A 20,560-nucleotide genomic window follows, 5' to 3' on the forward strand; every position below is an offset into this window, starting at 1 on the left:
CTCAGGGAAGGGAAACCAACAAACAAACAAAAAGCTATTGGGACTACATCAAATAATTTCCTTCTGCACAGCAAAGGAAATAATCAACAAAACTAAAACACAACTTACAGAGTGGGAGAAGACTCTGCAAATGACATATCTGATAAAGGGTTAGTATCCAAAATACATAAAGAATTTATACAACTCAACACAAAACCTCAAATAATTAAAAAATGGACAGAAGACACGAACAAATATTTTTCCAAAGAAGACATCCAGAGAGCCAACAGACATGAAAAGATGCTTAACAACACTCCTCATCAGGGAAATGCAAATCAAAACCACAATGAGAGATCACCTCACACCTATTAGAATCACTGAAGTAAACAACTCATGAAACAAATATTGGTGAGGATGTGAAGAAAAGGGAACCCTTGAGCACTGCTTGTGGGAATGCAAACTGGTGCAGCCACTGTGGAAAAAAGTATGGAGGTTCCTCAAAATATTAAAAATAGAATTACCATATGATCCACTGCTGGGTATTTACCCAAAGAATATAAAAACACTAGTTGAAAAAGATATATGCACCCCTATGTTTACCACAGTATTATTTACAATAGCCAAATTATGGAAGCAACCCAAGTGCCCACTGATAGATGAATGGATAAAGATATGGTGTGTATATATAACAGAATAATATCCAGCCATAAAAAAAGAATGAAATCTTGCCATTTGCAACACTGATGGATCTAGTGGGTACAGTGCTAAGTGAAGTCAGAGAAAGACAAATAACATCTGATTTCACTCATATATGAAATTTAAGAAACAAAACAAATGGACAAAGAAAAAGAGAGACAAACCAAAAAACAGACTCTTAGCTATAGAGAGCAAACTGATGGTTACCAGAGGGGAAGTGGTTGGGGAGCAGGGGGTGAAATAGGTGAGGGGATTAAGAGTACACTTATCACGATGAATGCTATGTATAGAACTGTTCACTTGAAACTAATACAACACTGTATGTTAATTATAGTGGAATTTAAAAAAACAATCTAAATTCTTCAGTGACAGATCTCACACACAACACACAATGAGAAGGCAGTTTTGTACACACACTAGGTACTCATGAACATTTTCTGCAATTACAGAAGAAATTCTGAACTTGGCTCTGACACTAACTAGTTGTGTTGATATCCCTGATGTTAGAATATCTCGTTTATAAAACAGAGAAAATATCTGCATAGCCTACCTCATGAGGCTCTTGTAGGGATCAAAGTGGGGAGGGGGAAATGGAGAAAATACATTTTCTGTCATCTCTTTAGTCTCTGGCCTTACTCTAGCTGCTTTCATGTTTAATGCATACATTAGCCCAATGAGGTAGACCTTACTGTCTCTAATGTGAGGAAACTGAGGTTCAGACATGTCAAAAATTACAGCTTGTAAGGCGCATGTTAAATTACCTCCTGATGACCTATAACCCACTATACACATGTTGGTGACAAATGTAAGGTGCTATGTATGTATGAAGTGTTATGGACTTCCCATGGACCATCTCAGCTGCTCGGTGTGCTGGGAGTGCATTTACCTGAATACCCATCAGGATCCTTGGTGGAATGACTCATAACACTAGCACCATGTCATGCTGCGTCATTAAATAAAGGAACGTGATAAGTTTTGTTTGGCTTGTCTATCCTTTTTGCTTCCTCACAAAAATTATTGTCCCCACTTGGGTTTAAAGTCTCCGATACCTGAACATTCTACCTGTTCATGCTTGCCTACTCCTTGCCTAACGTGCTTTAAAAGGCAACAACCTGGGGAAATCTGCCGTGGCAAAAACTGAAAATCTCATTATACCTAAAAAAAAATGGACTTTTAAAAAGTTTTAGACAACTGCAGAATGTAGTTTTAAACTTTAAATAACTGGTATCACTCCTGGGTCAAATTCATTAAAATCTGTCAATTATCTTGACAGGGATTATTATAATTATTACAATTATTACAAAAGTTTGGTCATCTTAGTTTAAATGCCTCACGGGCATGGGAAACTCAAATTCCCAAACACATTAAAGAAGAACTGCTTGGGTGTTGCTGCCCCCGGTGTGATGCAGCATTATAAGCAGAAATAAAAAAAGGCAATACTGGGAAATAAAATGGTTGACAACTGGGCTAGGACCCCCACCTCCTTCCTTCCTGAGAGAACTGTCCTGTGCAAACTCAGGTTCTTGCTTCATGGTGTACTGTGGTCTTTCCTTTTTGTCAGCAGAGGAAGATCTAAAAAAAGTCCAGTAAGGGCTTTATTGTTGCTTAGTTAATTTCATTTCACCATTGGCTTCAAATATACTGGAGGTGGTGTCAGGATTCTCTTGTCTGGAGAGCTTAGTATCTGAATATTGGCAAGTTTTCAGACATCTCTCAGAAGCTGAGTCCCCAGCTTTCTGAAATGCAGAAGATTTCTCTCTGTTTCATTGCCTGTCAAATGTTTTTGGCTTATCCTTCCTGTGTTTATTCTTTAAAGAAATTTGCATATACATGCATATTTTTATTTCCTCTTTCTTACAGAAAAGGTAGCATAGTATACTACTCTTTTGCGTTTTGCTTTTTTTTACTTAACAATATACCTTGAAAATAATTTTATGTTACAGAGATGTTATTTCCTTTTTTTTTTTTTAAGTTGTATATAGTACTTCATTGTGTATATGGGCCATGATTTATTTATTTGATCTCCTATATTTGGATATTTACCTAGTTTCCAGTATGTGGCAATAAAAAAATTGATAAATTTTTTAATGATAAATAAAAAATTTTAAAAAAATTAAAAAAATTAAAAAATAAAAAAAGTCTAGTAAGGTTTATTTTTATGGTGAGTTAAAAGAAAGATTCTTAGTGGAGTGGAATTTTTCTTTTCCTTTTTTTTTTTTAATATGAAATTTATTGTCAAATTGGTTTCCATACAACACCCAGTGCTCATCCCAACAGGTGCCCTCCTCAATACCCATCACCCACCCTCCCCTCCCTCCCATCCCCCATCAACCCTCAGTTTGTTCTCAGTTTTTAAGAGTCTCTTATGGTTTGCCTCCCTCCCTCTCTTTTTTTTTTCTTCCCCTCCCCCATGGTCTTCTGTTAAGTTTCTCAGGATCCACATAAGAGTGAAAACACTTTCTCTATATGACTTATTTCACTTAGCATAACGCTCTCCAGTTCCATCCACATTGCTACAAAAGGTCATATTTCATTTGGAGTGGCATTTTTCTAATGCTAATCAGAAATCCTCCTTTGTCTTATCATTGACCTTTTTTTAAAAAAAAGAGAGAAACAGGGAAATCATTCACTTCATATATGTAATTAAGGCCTGCTACCCTTTGATTATCTAACTGTTGCCTACTTAAGAAGAAAGGTGAACAATTATCTTGATGGATGTGACTGTGGGATAGCAATTATGACAAAGAGCTCTTCTGAGGGCAGGGTCCTTAATGATTTTCTATCAGAGCCATGATTGCTGGAACATTTTCAGTTCTAGTATTCCTGCCTATCTTAACTAGATAGACCTAAAAAATGATTACCTAACAAGAGGAATATAGAATCATATGGAAAAGCACATTTAACCCTGAAATTAGCAAAACCCAATAAAAGTTCACAATGTAATTACAAATCAAAAAAAAAAAAAAAAAGAGCACTGATGCACTGTGGTTGTACTCTACCTAGTTTAGATGTCAATTCACTGGTGAAAAGAGAGAAAAGCTTTTGGACCATTTCTCTCTGTAGAACTTGGTTGTTGGGAGGAAAAGGGCAGGAAGTGGAGTGATAATATGGAAACTGAGTGAAATTAATAAATTAAGTTATTGTTTACTGTACCTTAAAAATCTCCCCCCAAACTGCAGAGATTTCCAAATCTTGCCATTATAAAGTAACAGTACTGAACTAGCCTAGCTCTCCCATAATAATATAAAACCAGCCAAAATACATATACCTGTTGTTTTCTAACTTTGGACAAAAGGCGGAAAAGGACTATAATCATTGACAGAAGAGAAACATTCAAAGTGAGTCCCATGATTTCCCTGGAATTCTATCTGGAGACACTTTCTGGATTGTGGCACAGGGAGGGAGAACCTAAGGAGACCATGGAAGTCTTGCTGAGCTGAGGAAATAGGAGTTTGGGGATAGGAATTAGGTAAATTGGAAGAGGAGGAAGCTGAGTTGAAATTGAGCTGAGCTAAAAATCTATGTAGGAGTCCTCTGAAGTTTATGGCCTGATACTCAACTGCACATATATGGGCAAGACTCCAGAAGCCTTGCAGAGAACAGGTGCTAGAGAGCTATGAGTTAAATGGAGATTCTAGAGGTTGCAAAGTCCTAGAAGATATGGGAATACTAACCAGGCAGAGTGCAAGGACCTTGAAAAACACTCTGGGTATCCAATGAGACCATCAAGATGCAGGGGTATTCTAGACCTGCCTGAACACAACTCAGAAGTCTCTGAAGGAAGACAACAAAATCCAGATGCTCAACAACACTGCATTCACAATGCCAACCACACAATCAAAAGTTTCTAGATACGTGTAGTAGGAAAACATGATTTATAGCCAGGAAAGCAATTGATAAAAACAGACTCAGAGAGGACAGAGGTACTGAATTAGCAAACAAGGAATTTAAAATATCTGTTTTATAGGGGTGCCTGGGTGGCTCAGTTGGTTAAGTGTCTGACTTTTGATTTTGGCTCAGGTCATGTTGTCACAGATTGAGCCCTGCATTGGGCTCCACATTAGGCATGAAGCCTGCTTGAGATTCTCTCTCTTTTCCTCTCCCTCTGCCCCTCCCCTGTTCATACTCTCTCTTGCTTTCTCTCTCTCTCTCAAAAAATAAAAAAAAAAAGCAAGACCCAATTATATACTGTTTTCAAGAGATGCACTTTAATCCAAAACAAAAATAAACAGCTAAAGGATGGAAAAAGATATATAATCAAAACATGATCACATGAAAGCTTGAATGGCTTATGTACAGAGAATAGATTTTGATACAAGGAGTATTACTAGAGGTAAGGAAGAACTAAAGACAGACAAATCAATAGTCATAGTTGGAGATTTTTAACATTCTCAGTCAGTAGTTAATAAGATAACTAGATAAAAAAAAAAACACCAATAAGCATACAGAAGATCTGAGTAATACTAACAACTGCCTTCACTTAACATTTACAGGAATTATACCCAACAACTGCATATTACAGTTTGTTTCAAGTGCACAAATAATGTTCAGTTAGGTAGAATGTATGCTTGCCCATAAAAAAGTCTCAGTGACTTTCCAAAGAATTATATCATACAGGGCACGCTCTCTGACCGCAACAGAATTAAAGTAGAAATTCTTAACAAGATATCCAAAGACGCCTCAAATATTAGAAATTAAGTAACCAATAAGTGAGAGAAATAAATCACAAAGTAAATTAGAAAATACTTCAAGGTGAGTTCTAATGAAAATACAACATTAGCAAAATTTGTTGGATGGAGCTAAAGTAGTGCTTACATAGAAATTTATAGCTTAAAAATTTCATATTGGGTAACAAGAAAGGCTTAATATTAATGACCTAAGTCTCCACCTTAGGAGGCTAGAAAAAAAAAGTAAGTTAAACCATAAGTGAAGGAAGACAAAATAATAAAATGGAAATTATAGAAAGACAAGTGTAATATGTAATATGAAAAACTGAGCAGATGATCTAGACAGCAGATTTGATAATGCAGAAGAGAAGATCTGTGAATCTGAAGACAACAGAAACTATTCAATTTAAGCAGACAAAAAATAAGGTAAAAATAATGAAAAAAGTGTCAATGACCTGTGGAACATTACACTAACATACATGTAATTACAGGTTGAGAAAAAGAGATCTTGGGGCAGAAAACATATTCAAAGAAATAGCAGCCAACTGTTTTCCAAATCTGATGAAAATCATAAACATACAGATCCAATATATTTAATGAACACCAAGAAAGAACACAAAACCACACCTAGTCATACCACTGATGAAAACAAAAGACAAAGCAAAAAATACAAAAGATACAAAAGATGGGGAAAAAGATGCATTATAAACACACAAGGTGTTATTGGTTGGCTTCCCTGGAAAAAAGACTCTGAAGTGGAGATCTGTGTGCCAGAACTTACTGGTGGGTAAGTTCTTACTTACTTGGAATGGAAACCTACGGAGAAGTAAAGGAAGCAGAACTAGGCATAGGGAGAAGTTCTATTGCGATGCGATTACCACAGAGGCCCTCAGGTGATCCCAAGGAGAGCTCTGGAGCTAAGATGGCCTTGAAGAACTATCCTGCATTAATTAATTAAGGGGGTTCTGCCTTTTTTAAGTCTTCAATGACTAGTCATCAGATGCTGGCTGCTCTCAGGCAGAGAGGCTGTCATTGTTGGCAAGGTAGATGTCTTTAGCTGAGGACAATTCCTAGAGAAGGAAGAGCTGATAGCTATCAGTTGCTAAAACTCCCAGCAGCGAAGGGAAGGAGAACTTCTCATTCTCCTGAAAGATGGGAAAAGAAGGTGTCATTGCAACCAAAAGAAGGTAACAGTAAGAATTACCGCCAATGACTTATTAGAAACAATGCAAATCATGAGACAGTGGAACAGCATTTTAACATGAGCTGAAAGAAAAAAATATACAATGTGATCATCATGGACATTTTTCAAGTAACAATCAATAAAAACTTCTCGAGGAGGAAAGTCCTTACAGATCCCTTTGTGGGATGAACTTGCACTTTGGCTCAGGAGATTCTTGGGTCCTATAGTGCCTGTCCAGGACTCCTAGGGGCCTGTGAGTAAACTGTGCCAGACATTTACTCCCAGCACACAGGCCTCTGCACATGCTCTTCTCAGTAAGTTTCATGGCAACCACTGTAGTCCTTACCAAATATTTCTGACACGACAGTGTAAATTGTAAGGAATCACTATCCTGAGTACATATAAAACATTTTCCCTGGGAATCAAGGTGAATGTGAGGGGCAAAAATTGAGGCAATGCAAATGTGGGTTTCACTGTAATGTTACAGGAATGCTGTGAAGATTTTCCAATTTCAATAAAATGTGTTTTAGGTATTGGATATTTCACAAAGTTTCATTCAAGATTCCTCCTCCCCAAATACATTAAGCTATTACTGAATTCTACTCAGATATATTTTCATTATTTTTTTGACACCTTCAACTGTTCATTTTTGTCCTTTTCTGCTGTGTGCATATTGAAAGCTGCCTAAAGCAGCAGAGGAGCCAGGTGAGGTATAACATTTACGAAAAACAACAAATCACAAGTTAGAAACTTAGTCCAGACACCAAACCTGTAATAGAAGAAAGTGCACGCCAAGTGCCAAATGAAGAACGGGCAATGACTGCTGCAAGAATTCAGAGTAGGAGGGGATCGGTTCAAAGCCATTTAATTCACGACTCTGAAATGCAAGTGGCCTGAGACTTCCCTAGTCTACGCACTCCACCACTATGCCAGGTGCTTAGTTCATATCTTGACCTCTCTCTTCAAACCTCCAACATTTCTCACCCCCCCTCTACATTCTCAATTATTTCCACAGATTTCTATTCTCTCAGTGAACTAGAAAACAAGGATGACGAGAACCTCCAAGAGTGTTCACCACCACACCCACCAGGCTGCGTGCCCATGCACAGTGGCCCATTATTCCTGGGACACACCAGGAATTCTCCTGCTTCAAGACCTCTGCATTTGCTGTTCCTTCTGCTTGGAATGCTCTTTCCTCTCATGTTCACATCGACTGTAACTTCACAGTTTTTAGACAGAAAATATGACCTATCAACATTCCATGACCACTCTGTATAAAACAGCAATATCCTTTTCATCTCCCTCATCATGCTTTTCTTCCATAGCCTTATCAAAATCTGAGATACCTTCATATCTTCATATCATATCATATCATATCATATCATATCATATCATATCTTCATTTGTTTAATATCTACCCCCTGCCACCAGAATGGGAGCTCTGTGAAGGCAGAGACTGGTCTTGTTTCCTACAGGATCCCTGGCACTTAGACCCATGCTTGCTACATAGTAAGTGCCCAATACATATTTTTTGGTTTTTTGTTTTGCTTTTTTAGAGAGGGAGAGAGAGAGAGAGCTGGAACACGAGCGGGAGCAGGGGAGAGGGGCAGAGGGGGAGAGAGAAAGAATCTTAAGCAGGCTCCATGCTCAGCAGAGAGCCCAACACAGGGCTTGAACCCACAACCCTGGGATCATGACCTAAGTTGAAATGAAGAGTTGGGTGCTCAACTGATTGGGCACCCCCAATACATATTTTTTGAATGAATGAAGCAGAACTTGAACTGGAGGCTAAAAACAAAGTACTACCTAAGAGGGGAGAGAAGGAAGGACATACCAGATTATGAAAAGGCAAGGAAGAGTAGATATATGGACATGGTATTGGTTATGTTTAGGAAACCATGAGAAATTTCCTTTGATTAAAGAAGAAAGAAAAGAAGATTAAGATATGTGGGCTGGTGTTGCATCAAAAGCTGACGCTGTCAATCTAAATCAATTTAGACTTAACTTTGTTAGCGATGGGGCACCACTGAAGTTTTCCAAGCATTAAAAGAGGTGGAGAATGAACTGGAGCCCCAGAAGACAGAGACTGTGGGGTCGATGAAGACTTTTGGAACAGTGGAGGTACACACTGACTGGGGATGAAGACACTGTGGAGGTAACTGGGAAGCATAGAAAGCCTCTGGGAGCTCAGTGAATGCAGACAGAGGGCACTGTAACTGGAGAATTTCTTTCTTCCAAGGAATGCAAAGACATTTCTGTATAATTTTATTTTATATTGCTATGAAGTTGCCAGAGACAGACATGGACTGTCCCATTTAGTGCCATATAAACTGAGTCAATAAATGAAAAAGTGATGTGACTTAAGCATATAGAAAGGAGTCTCTCCTTTTAAAAATATGCTGTATCTGAAATAATATCTACCATTAGTAGATATTTCACTACAAAACAGGGAGCTATGGCTTATTTATGGCACAGGGGAAGAGCCAATGTAATTGCAACTAGAATGCCCCTAGAATAAGTGCAGAAAACAACAAAACACAAAAGACCCAGGGCAGTGGCTTTTGATAGAACAGACTGTAGTAAGGACCAGCTTACATTTCATCTGCATCTTTTCCTTTCCTTCTACTTTAACCAACGATTTCTCACTGTTTCTTGAACATACTCAACCCGTGTTCTGATATTACATGAAAGGAGTATAAGCTCTCAGGGATGGCACATTCATTGATTCAGAACAGCAGTCCAGACAGAAAGCTATATTCTATGGTAACAGTCTATCGGACACTCAAGAACAACACATACATTAGAGCAGCTCAAACTCTGCAAAGCTCTGCTGTCTGGATTCTATGACCTTTACAAATGGATGATCATTCAGCACAGTGCAATTAAGAATGGCCTACTGAGTTGTTTTAATGCAAGATAATAGGCTGTTAGTTGCTCTGTCAAATATACTGAAGAGAAAAAAAGACACCTGCCACGTATTGTAGGAAATTCCTAAAAGCTTCATCTGGAAACACTGTTGGAAGGGAAAGGCCCATTTGTAACTCGATCAATACTCTTAACTTCAGTAGGGTCCAAAATTCCAAGGAGATGGTGGACATGATGACATTATTTCTTTTGATAAGGGAGTTCACTTCCATACACTGAGAGGGTACAAAGATGGAGTAAAGAACCACCATTGGCCCGGACACAGTCTCAAATACAATCCCATTGGGAGAAAAGAAACTCTTATGATCTGACTCCATTCAGTGAAAACAATCTTGTCAACTGTTCATGATGGAGTGTCATATTAGAAGCAGAAAAATCACACCCATTAACTCTTAACATAGCATGGTGACTAATAAATAATACTATCTAGGTCTCTACCCTTGGCTTTGTTTTATACAAATATTTTATCAGTGACATGGAATGAAAACACGTGATCCCCAAAGGGATAAACTGAAACAATAAGAGTCTTGCACTTGGCTCTACAAACCAACAGGAGTTACATAGGATGGGATCAGTACCATGTGTGAACAGATTCAGGAGTTTGCGATCAATATAATGGCTGCTAAAAAAGCTAATATGCTTCTGGTTTCATTCATAGAGCCTAGAATGAGGAAAGTGATGATCTCATTCTGCTCTAAATTGACCTCCTGAAGCACGTTGGTGATGGCTGGAGATGAGGTATGACAGGGTAGAGGTGAGTAAGGAACAGAACTATGAATGTTGTGCCTTGACAGGAGAAGACTAGGGGTTGGGGAGTCATGATTTCAATTACATAAAGCACTGGGATGGTTGCTATCTAAAAAAGGACTTAGACATCTTTTTGATGGCTTCTAGAGGCAGGGCCAGGATCAAAGGGTAGCAAGGTGTCACCCAGAATAAGGAAGAACTTTCAAAGATGGAACGTCCTGCCTTAGGATGTGGTTTTCTTTTTCTTCTTTTTTTTTTTCAAGTTTGTTTGTTTGTTTGTTTATTTAGAGCAGAGGAGGAGCAGAGAGAGAGAGGGAGAGAGAGAACCCAAGCAGGCTCCATTCTGGCAGAGCCAGACATGGGGCTCATTCTTATAAACGGCATGATCATGACTTGAGCCACAATCAAGAGTCTAATGCTTAACTGACTGAGCCACCCAGGTGGCCCAGGAGGTGGTTTTCAATCAGATGCAGGACACTGCTTGCTAGAAATGGATGAAGAAAGAGATCAACTCCTACTAGCATGGCAGTATGAGATACTCTGATGACCTTTTCAGCACTGACGCTAGCTAGCTAGCTACTGTCTGTCTGTCTGTCTGTCTGTCTGTCTATCTATCTATCTATCTATCCATCCACCCATCCGTCCATCCATCCCAAATCAACCATTTATAGACCTTGGAAATTGTCCTAGGGGCAAATAGCAAATGAAGAAATAACTCCTTCAAAAAAAAAATCTATGGGGCGCCTGGGTGGCTCAGTCGGTTAAGCATCCGACTTCGGCTCAGGTCACGATCTCGCGGTCCGTGAGTTCGAGCCCCGCGTCGGGCTCTGGGCTGATGGCTCGGAGCCTGCTTCCGATTCTGTGTCTCCCTCTCTCTCTGCCCCTCCCCCGTTCATCCTCTGTCTCTCTCTGTCTCAAAAATAAATAAACGTTAAAAAAAAAAAATTAAAAAAAAAAATCTATGTAAATTCAGTAAGAAAGTGGAGTGTGTGGTTTCTGAAACAAGACCTCTCCCTCCTCCCACCTCAGCTTAATGAGGTAGAGACTCTACTGCAGAGTGTTGCAGTCAAGAACACAGGCTCCTTCTCTCCCAAGCTCCTAGCTGGACGGCTTTGGACTTTAGCACTTCTCATCCTGCCTTTAGCTACATGCTGCTGAGACCAATTAGGCAAGCATAGTCAAGGAGTGTTGGGGCTCCATTTTCCCACCCACACTCCACTCACAGAATACAGGCTTTATCCTGGGTGCTGTCCACTGAAAATACTGGCTCTCTGATCAGCCCTGCTCCAGTCTGTGAGGCAGTGGTTCCATGACAGGAAAGGCAAGCCAAGCAGACCTCAGGCTTTTCCCCCTTGCAACAAGAATATAAATCCCACAGTGGGCATGCCATTCAGAGAGAATCTTGCCATTGTACCTACTTCCAGAAACAGAGTCCTGGTTCACAGATTATTCCTTGGGGAAGAAGCACGCAGTACAACAGGTCCTAAACTCTTCTCAAAGGAACTGACTTGGTTTTCAACTGTGTGGAGAAGTTCAAACCTAAGTGTATCATAAGAACAGTGGAGGGTGTGGTGAAAGGCAACTGGGAGGAGATTCATGGATTTAATGTAGACACAACCTAGACTAGATGAGCTACTCTGTAGAAGAGAACTGACAGAAATGATAGCTGGGAGGAGCCCTAACAAGGTCAAAACAAGTATCAAAAACAGACCTCAGAAACCATTCCTTTTCAAAGGAGTCACAATTTCACTGGATGACTGTGTAGAGCAATTTTTGCAGCCAGGACATTGTTGAAAACAACAGAGCAATCAGTGGAGTTTAATGGCTGGGTGTGGTCAAGGAAAAAGAGAAAGAGAGCCCTACCAATACCACTGCCATCCCCCCAGCGACTTTGGGTCAACCCAAGGCCATACCTCCTAAGGAGCAATATGAGAGGCTTAACACTTGGGGATGAGTAGAGGCACAGACTTCACTAAAATAACCTAGCCAGTCACTAAAAGTAATAGTTTGGGCTGCAGCAGTCTGGAGTGGAGTGGAGCAAATAAGAATAATTCCACGAGTGGGGGAATGAATGCAGAGTTTCTAACCAGAAATTACAGTTTCTAACCAGAAATTACAAGGCATGTAAAGAAATAGGAAAGTACGATCACATACTAGGGGAAAAAAGGCAAACAAACACAACCTGCCTGAGAGAGTAGCCAGATGTTACATTTAACAGAAAGACTTCAAACCAACCATTATAAATATACTTGCAGAACCAAAGGAAAGCATGATTTTAAAAGTAAAGTATGATGCCAATGTTGCACCAAATACTGAGTGCCAATAAAGAAACAAACTACAAAAAAGGATCAAGTGAAACTTCTGGAGCTGAAAAATAACTAAAATAAATTCAGGAGAGGGGCTCAACAGTAGATCTGAACTGGCAGAAGAAATAATTAATGAACTTGAAGATAAATCAATAGAGTGTATGCAAGGGGCACCTGGGTGGTTAAGTGTCCGACTCTTGATTTTGGCTCAGATCTCATACTTTGTGAGTTCAAGCCCCACATCGGGCTCTGAGATAATGGTGCAGAGCCTGCTTGGGATTCTCTCTCTCTCTCTCTCTCTCTCTCTCTCTCTCTCAGTTCCTCCCCCGCTTATGCTCTCTCTCTCAAAATAAATAAATAAACTTCAAAAAAAAACCCACAGAAAAAACAGAGTATGAAAGCTAAAGAACACAATGAAACAACGAAACTGGACGGAGAAATTCAGGACACCATCAGTACAACAACAAATATGTAATGGAAGAACAAAATGAGAGGACAGAAAAGGGAAAAGAAAAAATATTTGAAGAAATTATGGTTGAAGAGTCCCAAATTTACTGAAAAACAGTAACCTACCCACCCAGGAAGCTTAACAAACTCCAAGCAGGATAAGGGCAAAGAGATCCATAAATACCTCACAGTAAAAATGCCACGAGTCAAAGTCCTGGAAAAAAGCTTGAAGAGAAAAAAGACTAATCGTTTACAAGGGAACCCCAGTAAGATTAATAGCTGAATTCTCAGCAGAAACAATAGAGGCCAGAAGACAATGGGATAACACAGTCAAAGTGCTACAAGAAAAAACCTGTCTATCAATAATCCTATATCCAGTAAAGCTATCTTTCAAATATGAAGATGAAATAAACACTTAACCAAGTGAACAAAAACTGAGAGAATTTGTTGCTAACAGACTCACCTTATAAAAAAATACTAATGTAAATTCACCAGTCACTGTTCACAGGGTCACTAGTGGAAAGCAATTCAAATCCACATAAGAAAATACAAAAGAGAACTGGTAAATATAATTATGTAATTTTAATATACAGTACAAATAAGTGTATTTCTTCCTTCTCAAAACTGATTTTATAAGGCAATTATATAATAATACAATTGCATACATTGTACAATGTAATGTTGGCCTATAACATGCAGAAATGCAATGCATGTGACGCATAATATGTTTGCACAAAGGAGATGAGTAGGGGCAAATGCTTTACTGGGTTAAGAAAATGGCTACAGACTATAAAGCAGTAATTATCACAATGTGTTATTTGGTTTGTAACATTAATACATGTATTACGTATAAAAAATATCACAGAATGCAGGAAAAGGCAATAGAGCTAAATAGGAGTAACAATTCTCTCTATATAACTGGAATTAAGCTAGTTTAGACCAGAAGCTGAATCAGAAGAGTTAAGCTGTATAGGGTAAACCCTAGAGCACCACTATAACAAATAAGCAAAAACCAGAAAAAAAAAAAACAAACCCTCAAAAACATTTAAAGATCTCACCAAAGAAGATATAGAGATGGCAAATAAGTGTATGAAAAAATACTCAACATCATATGTCATTAGGTAAATGCAGATTCAAACGAGACACCGCTTCACACCAATAGGAATGGCTAAAATCCAAAACACTGACAACACCAAACACTGGCAAGGATGTAGGGTAATAGAAACTCACATTCACTGTGTGGGAATGCAAAAATAGTGCAGCCACTCTGGAAGATGGTTTGGCAGCTTCTCAGAAAACTGAACATTCTTAACCATACAATCTAGCAGTTGCTCCTTGGTATCTACCCAAATGGGCTGAAAACTTATGTGCACACAAACCCCTGTACACATGGATGTTTATAGTAGCTTTTTGACAACTGCTAAAACCTGGAAGCAACCAAGATGTCCTTGAGGAGGTGAATGGATGAATGACAAACTGTGGTATATCCAGACGATGGAATATTATTCAACGCTAAAAAGAAATGAGACATCAAGACACAAGAAGACATGGAGGAACCTTAAATGGGTATCACTGAAGTAAGAGAACCAATGTGAAAAGGCTACATACTGTGCAACTATATGGCACTCTGGAAAAGGCAATACTAGGGAGACAGTATAAAAAAGATTAGCAGTTGCCGGGAAGTCTGGGTGGTGGGAGGGAAGGATGAATAAGTGGAGCACGGGATTTCTGGGGTAGTCTAACTATCCTGCAAGATGCTGTAATGGTGGCTACGTTTCAGTCTACATTTGTCAGAACCCACAGAATGTACAACACAAGGGGTGAACTCTAATACAGACCATGGACTTTCATTAATAATAATGTAGCTATGTTAGCTCATCAATTATAATAAATGTACCAGGGGAATGCAAGATGTTAATGACAGGGTAAAGTGGAGGGGAAATTTATGGCAACTCTGTACTCTCTGCTCAATTTTTCTATAAATCTAAAATTGCTCTGGGGCGCCTGGGTGGCGCAGTCGGTTAAGCGTCCGACTTCAGCCAGGTCACGATCTCGCGGTCCGTGAGTTCGAGCCCCGCGTCAGGCTCTGGGCTGATGGCTCGGAGCCTGGAGCCTGTTTCCGATTCTGTGTCTCCCTCTCTCTCTGCCCCTCCCCCCGTTCATGCTCTGTCTCTCTCTGTCCCAAAAATAAAAAAAAAAAAAAAAAAAAAAAAATTGCTCTGAAAAATAGCCCATTAATTTAGGAAATCGTTAAAGAAATCCAAATGCTACATTAGAAAATATTCACTTAATACAAAAGAAATGGGTGAGGTGTTGATGTGCATACTGGGTAAGATCTCTGAGATCCTTTGAAACCCTCAGCTAGTCTTACTTTTTAGGCCAGAAGATGTGCATAATTATCAGCAAGACAGTACCAGAAACAAATCGTCCCCAGTGTCCCTCTCTGTAACTATTTACAGCTGACATTCTCTCCCTCTACAGGAGGACTCGTGAGCAGGTTTCAGAAAGGCCCAGGCCATGGACTGCAGATCATAACCATGGAGAAGAATAAGAAAAGAACATGGCAGCAGCAGGAAGGCCCAGGACTGTGTTAAACTTCACGTGAGCCCACAGTTCCTGGAAAACAGCTACAGTTAAGGAAATCATCATACCCTGTTCTGGGAAAGAGCTTACTGCAAAGAGCCCTCCTTTGCCCTAAGTCTGAGACAAAATCCACCATGCTACCAAGTTCATCTATGACAAAGCCAGACACAGACCCACCAAATTTCCATTCTTTACCTCCTAAAAGACTAATGGAACTGTTTGTCCCGATTCAGGGAACAAAATGTTAACTGATGACCAAGCTTTAGTTAAGCTTCTTTCCTTCCCCAAGCCTTTGACACACCCTCAACCTGAGCCAGCCTACAACCCCTCAATGGTTCCTTCTGAGAATAGGCTGACTGTAAGGAAACATTTCTAGTTAACTATCTGATTCTACCACCGACTCCCTCATATCTGATTCTTTCTAGCCCTGTTTACTAGCCCCTGTAAATAAATTCCTTTCTGCCTTTCTTTCTTTCTTTTTTTTCTTTAAGTAATCTCTGTGCCCAACGTGGGGTGGGGCTCAAACTCACGACCTCAAGATCAAGAGTCGCATGCTCTACCAAATGAGCCAGCCAAGCACCCCTGCCTGATTTTTTGACACGCTTGTAATCTTAAGGTCGGACTAGTCTCCTAATGGCAAAAGCCCCTCCTTTTACTGCAATGATTCTTTTGAATAAAGTCTCCCCTGACTAAAGTCAACATTTTTGTTTTTGTTATTTTTTTAATAGACAATATACTCTATTAGCTCAGGCTAGATGTTAGGGTCCAGCTGAAATCACCCAGCACATCAATGAAAATGTCACTTGAGTTTTATGCAACTGTAGGCTCAGAAAAGCAGCCCAACTTCTCACCCATGGCAGGAAAAGCTCTGCAGGAGTTCTGAGTGGCAGACATCCTGCCAAGGATCAAACACCTCCACTAACAGATAACGAATGTGCCATCTCAGAAGGTAACTTCGTCCCCTATTAGAAAATTCTCATAATTAAGCTGACATTTCCATCTCCGTGGCTGTGACCCACAGGCACCAGTTCTGTCCTCTGAACTACACAGAATTCCTATGTTTCCTTTTAAATCTTTCCACTGTCTGAAGGCGGCTGCACCTCATCTACTTCACATCGGCATAACAAGGCACCTGGCCCATAGAGACTGTCCACCCTGTCTACACCAAAAAAAAAAAAAAAAAAAAAAGACCAAATCTTGTCCTCAGTTTGCTTATTTTAAAGAAATTTTTAAAATGTTTTTTAAAGCTTATGTATTTATTTTGAGTGAGTGAGAGAGAGAGAGAGGCAGAGAGAAAAGGAGAGAGACAATCCCGCGTAGGCTCTGCGCTGTCAGTGTTGACCCTGACGTGGTGCTCGAACCCACGAACCATGAGATCGTGACCTGAGCCCAAATCAAGATTTGGATGGTCAACCAACTGAGCCACCCAAGGCACCCCCTTTTAAAAATCAGCAGAGGCATGGAAGTCACATTTGGATATTAAGTTCTACTAAGAAAAATTAGGAAAGAGGCAGCACACATCCAGCAAGGGCTATCTATCACTATTTGTTCAGGAGGGTCCAGTCAGCTGAGACATTGCAGCCAGCTTTTCCTGTTGTTATGGAAACAGTGGCTCTGTGAGAGGCTTTTTCCCTTAAAAATAACCCCTCAGTCTCCCCCCTCCAATGATTCAATAAAAATCATGAGTGAGTATAGTCGTCCACATTCCTGACATGAGTGGCAAGACTGGGAACAGACTATAAAAATTTTAGCCCACCAGAACACTTGGACAAAACAAACAAAACAAAACAAAAAAACTGCTCCAAATCCTTATAATACACTTGAATACTTGAGAAACTGCTAATCAATTTCTAGGAGGCTTGGCTATTAAATCCAACAGTTTAGCACTATTAACTTGTAAATGTGTTGACAGAAAGAACTACATTTCACTGACTTTTGTCCTTCCAAGACCAGGCATCTTGAGGCATGTTGAATACTGACTAAATTTACCCAGGCCTATCAGAAAGGCCTTCCACTCTGCCACTCCCAGTACCTTGTTCCTAACTGGAGTAAGTCACTCTGGAGACACCATCAACTGTGGACTCTTCCAGTGGGTTCCACCAGCCTGAGGATACTCTTTAGCCAGAGCTCCTGGTCCCTCCGACTTCTGCAAACACACCAGCAGAGACAGCTCATCTCAAACAGGAGATGGCTCAGGGAATATAACCATGCTTTTGTGATTGAGATGTAAGACAAAATTGCTTTCTCTGGTTATTGCGCATGTAATAATCCCAACCTTGCTACACAAATTCCTAGTTGGTGTTTCTTTAATACTCAAGAAAAGATACATCAAAGCTGAGTGGTTTTTGATGCTGCCTTCAACTAACTCTCTAAACTCATTTATCACCTCAAACATTCTCAACACCTCCAATTTTAATCTCTTCTAGTGAGTTAATTGCAAGGGACTTTTACAGTAATTTTTATCTTAGGAAAATGCTGCCTGGTCTTTAAATTTCTGGCCATCCATGATCAAACACTGAAAAAGTCCTAGGGAAGCATGTGTATCCAACTTCATTGAGGTTATCAGACCTTCTTAGGAAGAAATTTTATATACATAAGATAGATATTACACACAAATCTTATATGCCATATACATATGCATTTCTAAAAAATATCTAAAATGCAAAACGCTCATGTTGCAAACAGATGTTATATACATATATGCATGGAATTTGCAGATTCTGACATGTGGCAGCAGAGTGAAGAGTGACTCCTACATGAGACACCGACCTCAGGAAGTTCAGCAGAACCCTACAGAACATCCCTCTATTTCCTCATCACTTGAATCCAGCTCTTGACAGAGCCAATATTGACAACACAGTCACAAACACTCTCTTCAGTTATTGGTCAACAGAGGCTCTTTGGCTCAAATCAAGAATATTATTGATCCTTTGTGTTTCTTACACATGTCACTTTTGGCAGTCAACTGCTCAACAGACACTGCTGGTGCCTCCATCTGCCAATGCCACTTTGACAATGTAGCTCCAGGATGATAACCAGAATATACATGTAGGTGTACATATATATGCACACACAAACAAAAATACATACACAACTAGGGAAGTACCGATTAGGTATTCAGTTGCACAGTGTGCTCACTCAAATGCTGCCAATACAGCTCAAACAGTAAGGGACTGACCATGCTGGGAATATAAGCCTGGCACAGCAGTGATGATTCATTTGTTCGTTCTCTATTTATTCAGGCCCAGAAACTTCTTTTCCCCTCACTTCCCGTATATGGAATCTCTTTCATGTACCTCTCATTCACTCAACAACTACTGATTGACGACTTCACTCTACACTAAGGGATTCAACAGCAAGCAAGACCGACGTAGTTCCTGCCCTCATGAGGCATACAGTCTCCAATGGGGGATACATATAGATAAGGAGGCAATTTCAACATAGCCAGGTAAACATGTTGGTAGGTGGGGACCAGTTCAGGCACTATGAGAGAGAGCTCAATAAAGGAAAGACACCTAGCTCACACTTAAGGTGTCAGAAAGAGTTTTGGGGGGAAAAATACCTAAGACCTGAATCTATTTCGTCTCCTCATTCCATTAATACAGCACAGACTGAGGACCTTCTTTCTTGCCTGGACACGGTCTATTCTTCTGATCGATCTTTCTGCCTTTAATCTCACCTTTGACAGAAACCTTTATCTTCAAGATAAAAAGCGAGCTTCACACACTAGGGCTCTTTGTGATCTGGACTCCCACTTATTTCACCAGGCTTTTGCACGCTCCCATATTTAAGGCATACAGAACCATTTCTGAAGTGTCCTGTACTCACCCATGTCTACCCGAAATATCTCTTCCCTTGTGTTTCAAGGCTGATCAAGCTTTATCTTCTTTGGGAAACCTTCCCTGACCACTTATTCTGAGAGAGGCAACTGTTCTGATATGTATTTTAGTATTAATTCAGACATCATAAACAGTGTGATATTAAGTATGTGCTATTTTGTTTAGGGTTCAACTTAGGGACACTCAGTGGCCCCAACCTAGAATCCGTACTTCAGAGATTGCTAGCTAACATGAATTCCCAAAAGCATCTATTAAAAGTCCTTTAGCTGTCCATGGCTGTTCACCAACACCTAAGACTTTGCTCATTACCTCCAAACAAACAAACAAACAAACAAACCCAGAAATTTTTCTGTTGGTGAGATTAATGTCTTAGTAATCAGAATGATAACTATGAGAGACAGACTCTCATTGCTAAAATAAAAGGTATTCATATATATTTTTATGCACTGAATAAAATGTTTTAGAAATAGTCCCAATTCTTGAATGGAGAGTGAGTCTGTACCTGATCACTTAGGAATGCCACCGGGGGCCACCTGTGTCCAGTCATTCTAGGCTTTGGAAGTTTCTGTTTGTCTGATGCTGATTACAAGAGGATGAGAATCCTACTTCTGTAACATTGCTACACCTCTGACAGTGGTTAGACAGATAGCTAGGACATTCCCAAGTTTAAAATATAGGTTACAGGAACCAATTTCTAAATGAATATTTAATAAACATCTTTAAGTATGGCAGAATTTGCTTTCATTGTAATCTAGTAATAAAGCTCTAAGGGAGCAGCTAAGTATTTCTCAAACTTTTTCATTGGGATTTTTACATAAAGAGCATAAGAGCTGTAGTAAGTCCACCTAGTCATCCCCAACCAGCCTCTCCTCTCTGCTCTTTGTACCCTGCGCACCTTCCATGGCATGTGTCAAACTGTATGGTAATGTCTACCTTCCCCACTAAATGCTGAGGTCCTTAAGAACAAAGGCTATTTTTCATCTCTGTTGCCCCTTGCTTATTTATTAGCTCAGCATCTACATAAAGAAACACCTGTTGGATGGACAATAATACAAAGTAGCGTAACAGAGTGACAGGACATCTAACTAGGATTGGGGAATTTGTGTTTTAACACTAGTTTTAGCAATAGCTGAGTCCTTATGTCAATAATTTACCAGGTTAGGCACTTAAATAGTATCTCATTTAATC

The 20,560-nt window shown here is 39.7% G+C and overlaps 1 protein-coding gene across 4 annotated transcripts in view; it reads right to left on the reverse strand.

The window, feature by feature from the left end:
* VPS8 (VPS8 subunit of CORVET complex) overlaps positions 1–20,560 on the reverse strand; it is a 249,831-nt gene that overhangs the window by 15,716 nt on the left and 213,555 nt on the right. The gene's annotated exons all lie outside the window — the stretch shown is intronic.

This window comes from Panthera uncia, chromosome C2 (assembly GCF_023721935.1).
Source record: "Panthera uncia isolate 11264 chromosome C2, Puncia_PCG_1.0, whole genome shotgun sequence".
In the NCBI taxonomy this organism is placed as follows: domain Eukaryota; kingdom Metazoa; phylum Chordata; class Mammalia; order Carnivora; family Felidae; genus Panthera; species Panthera uncia.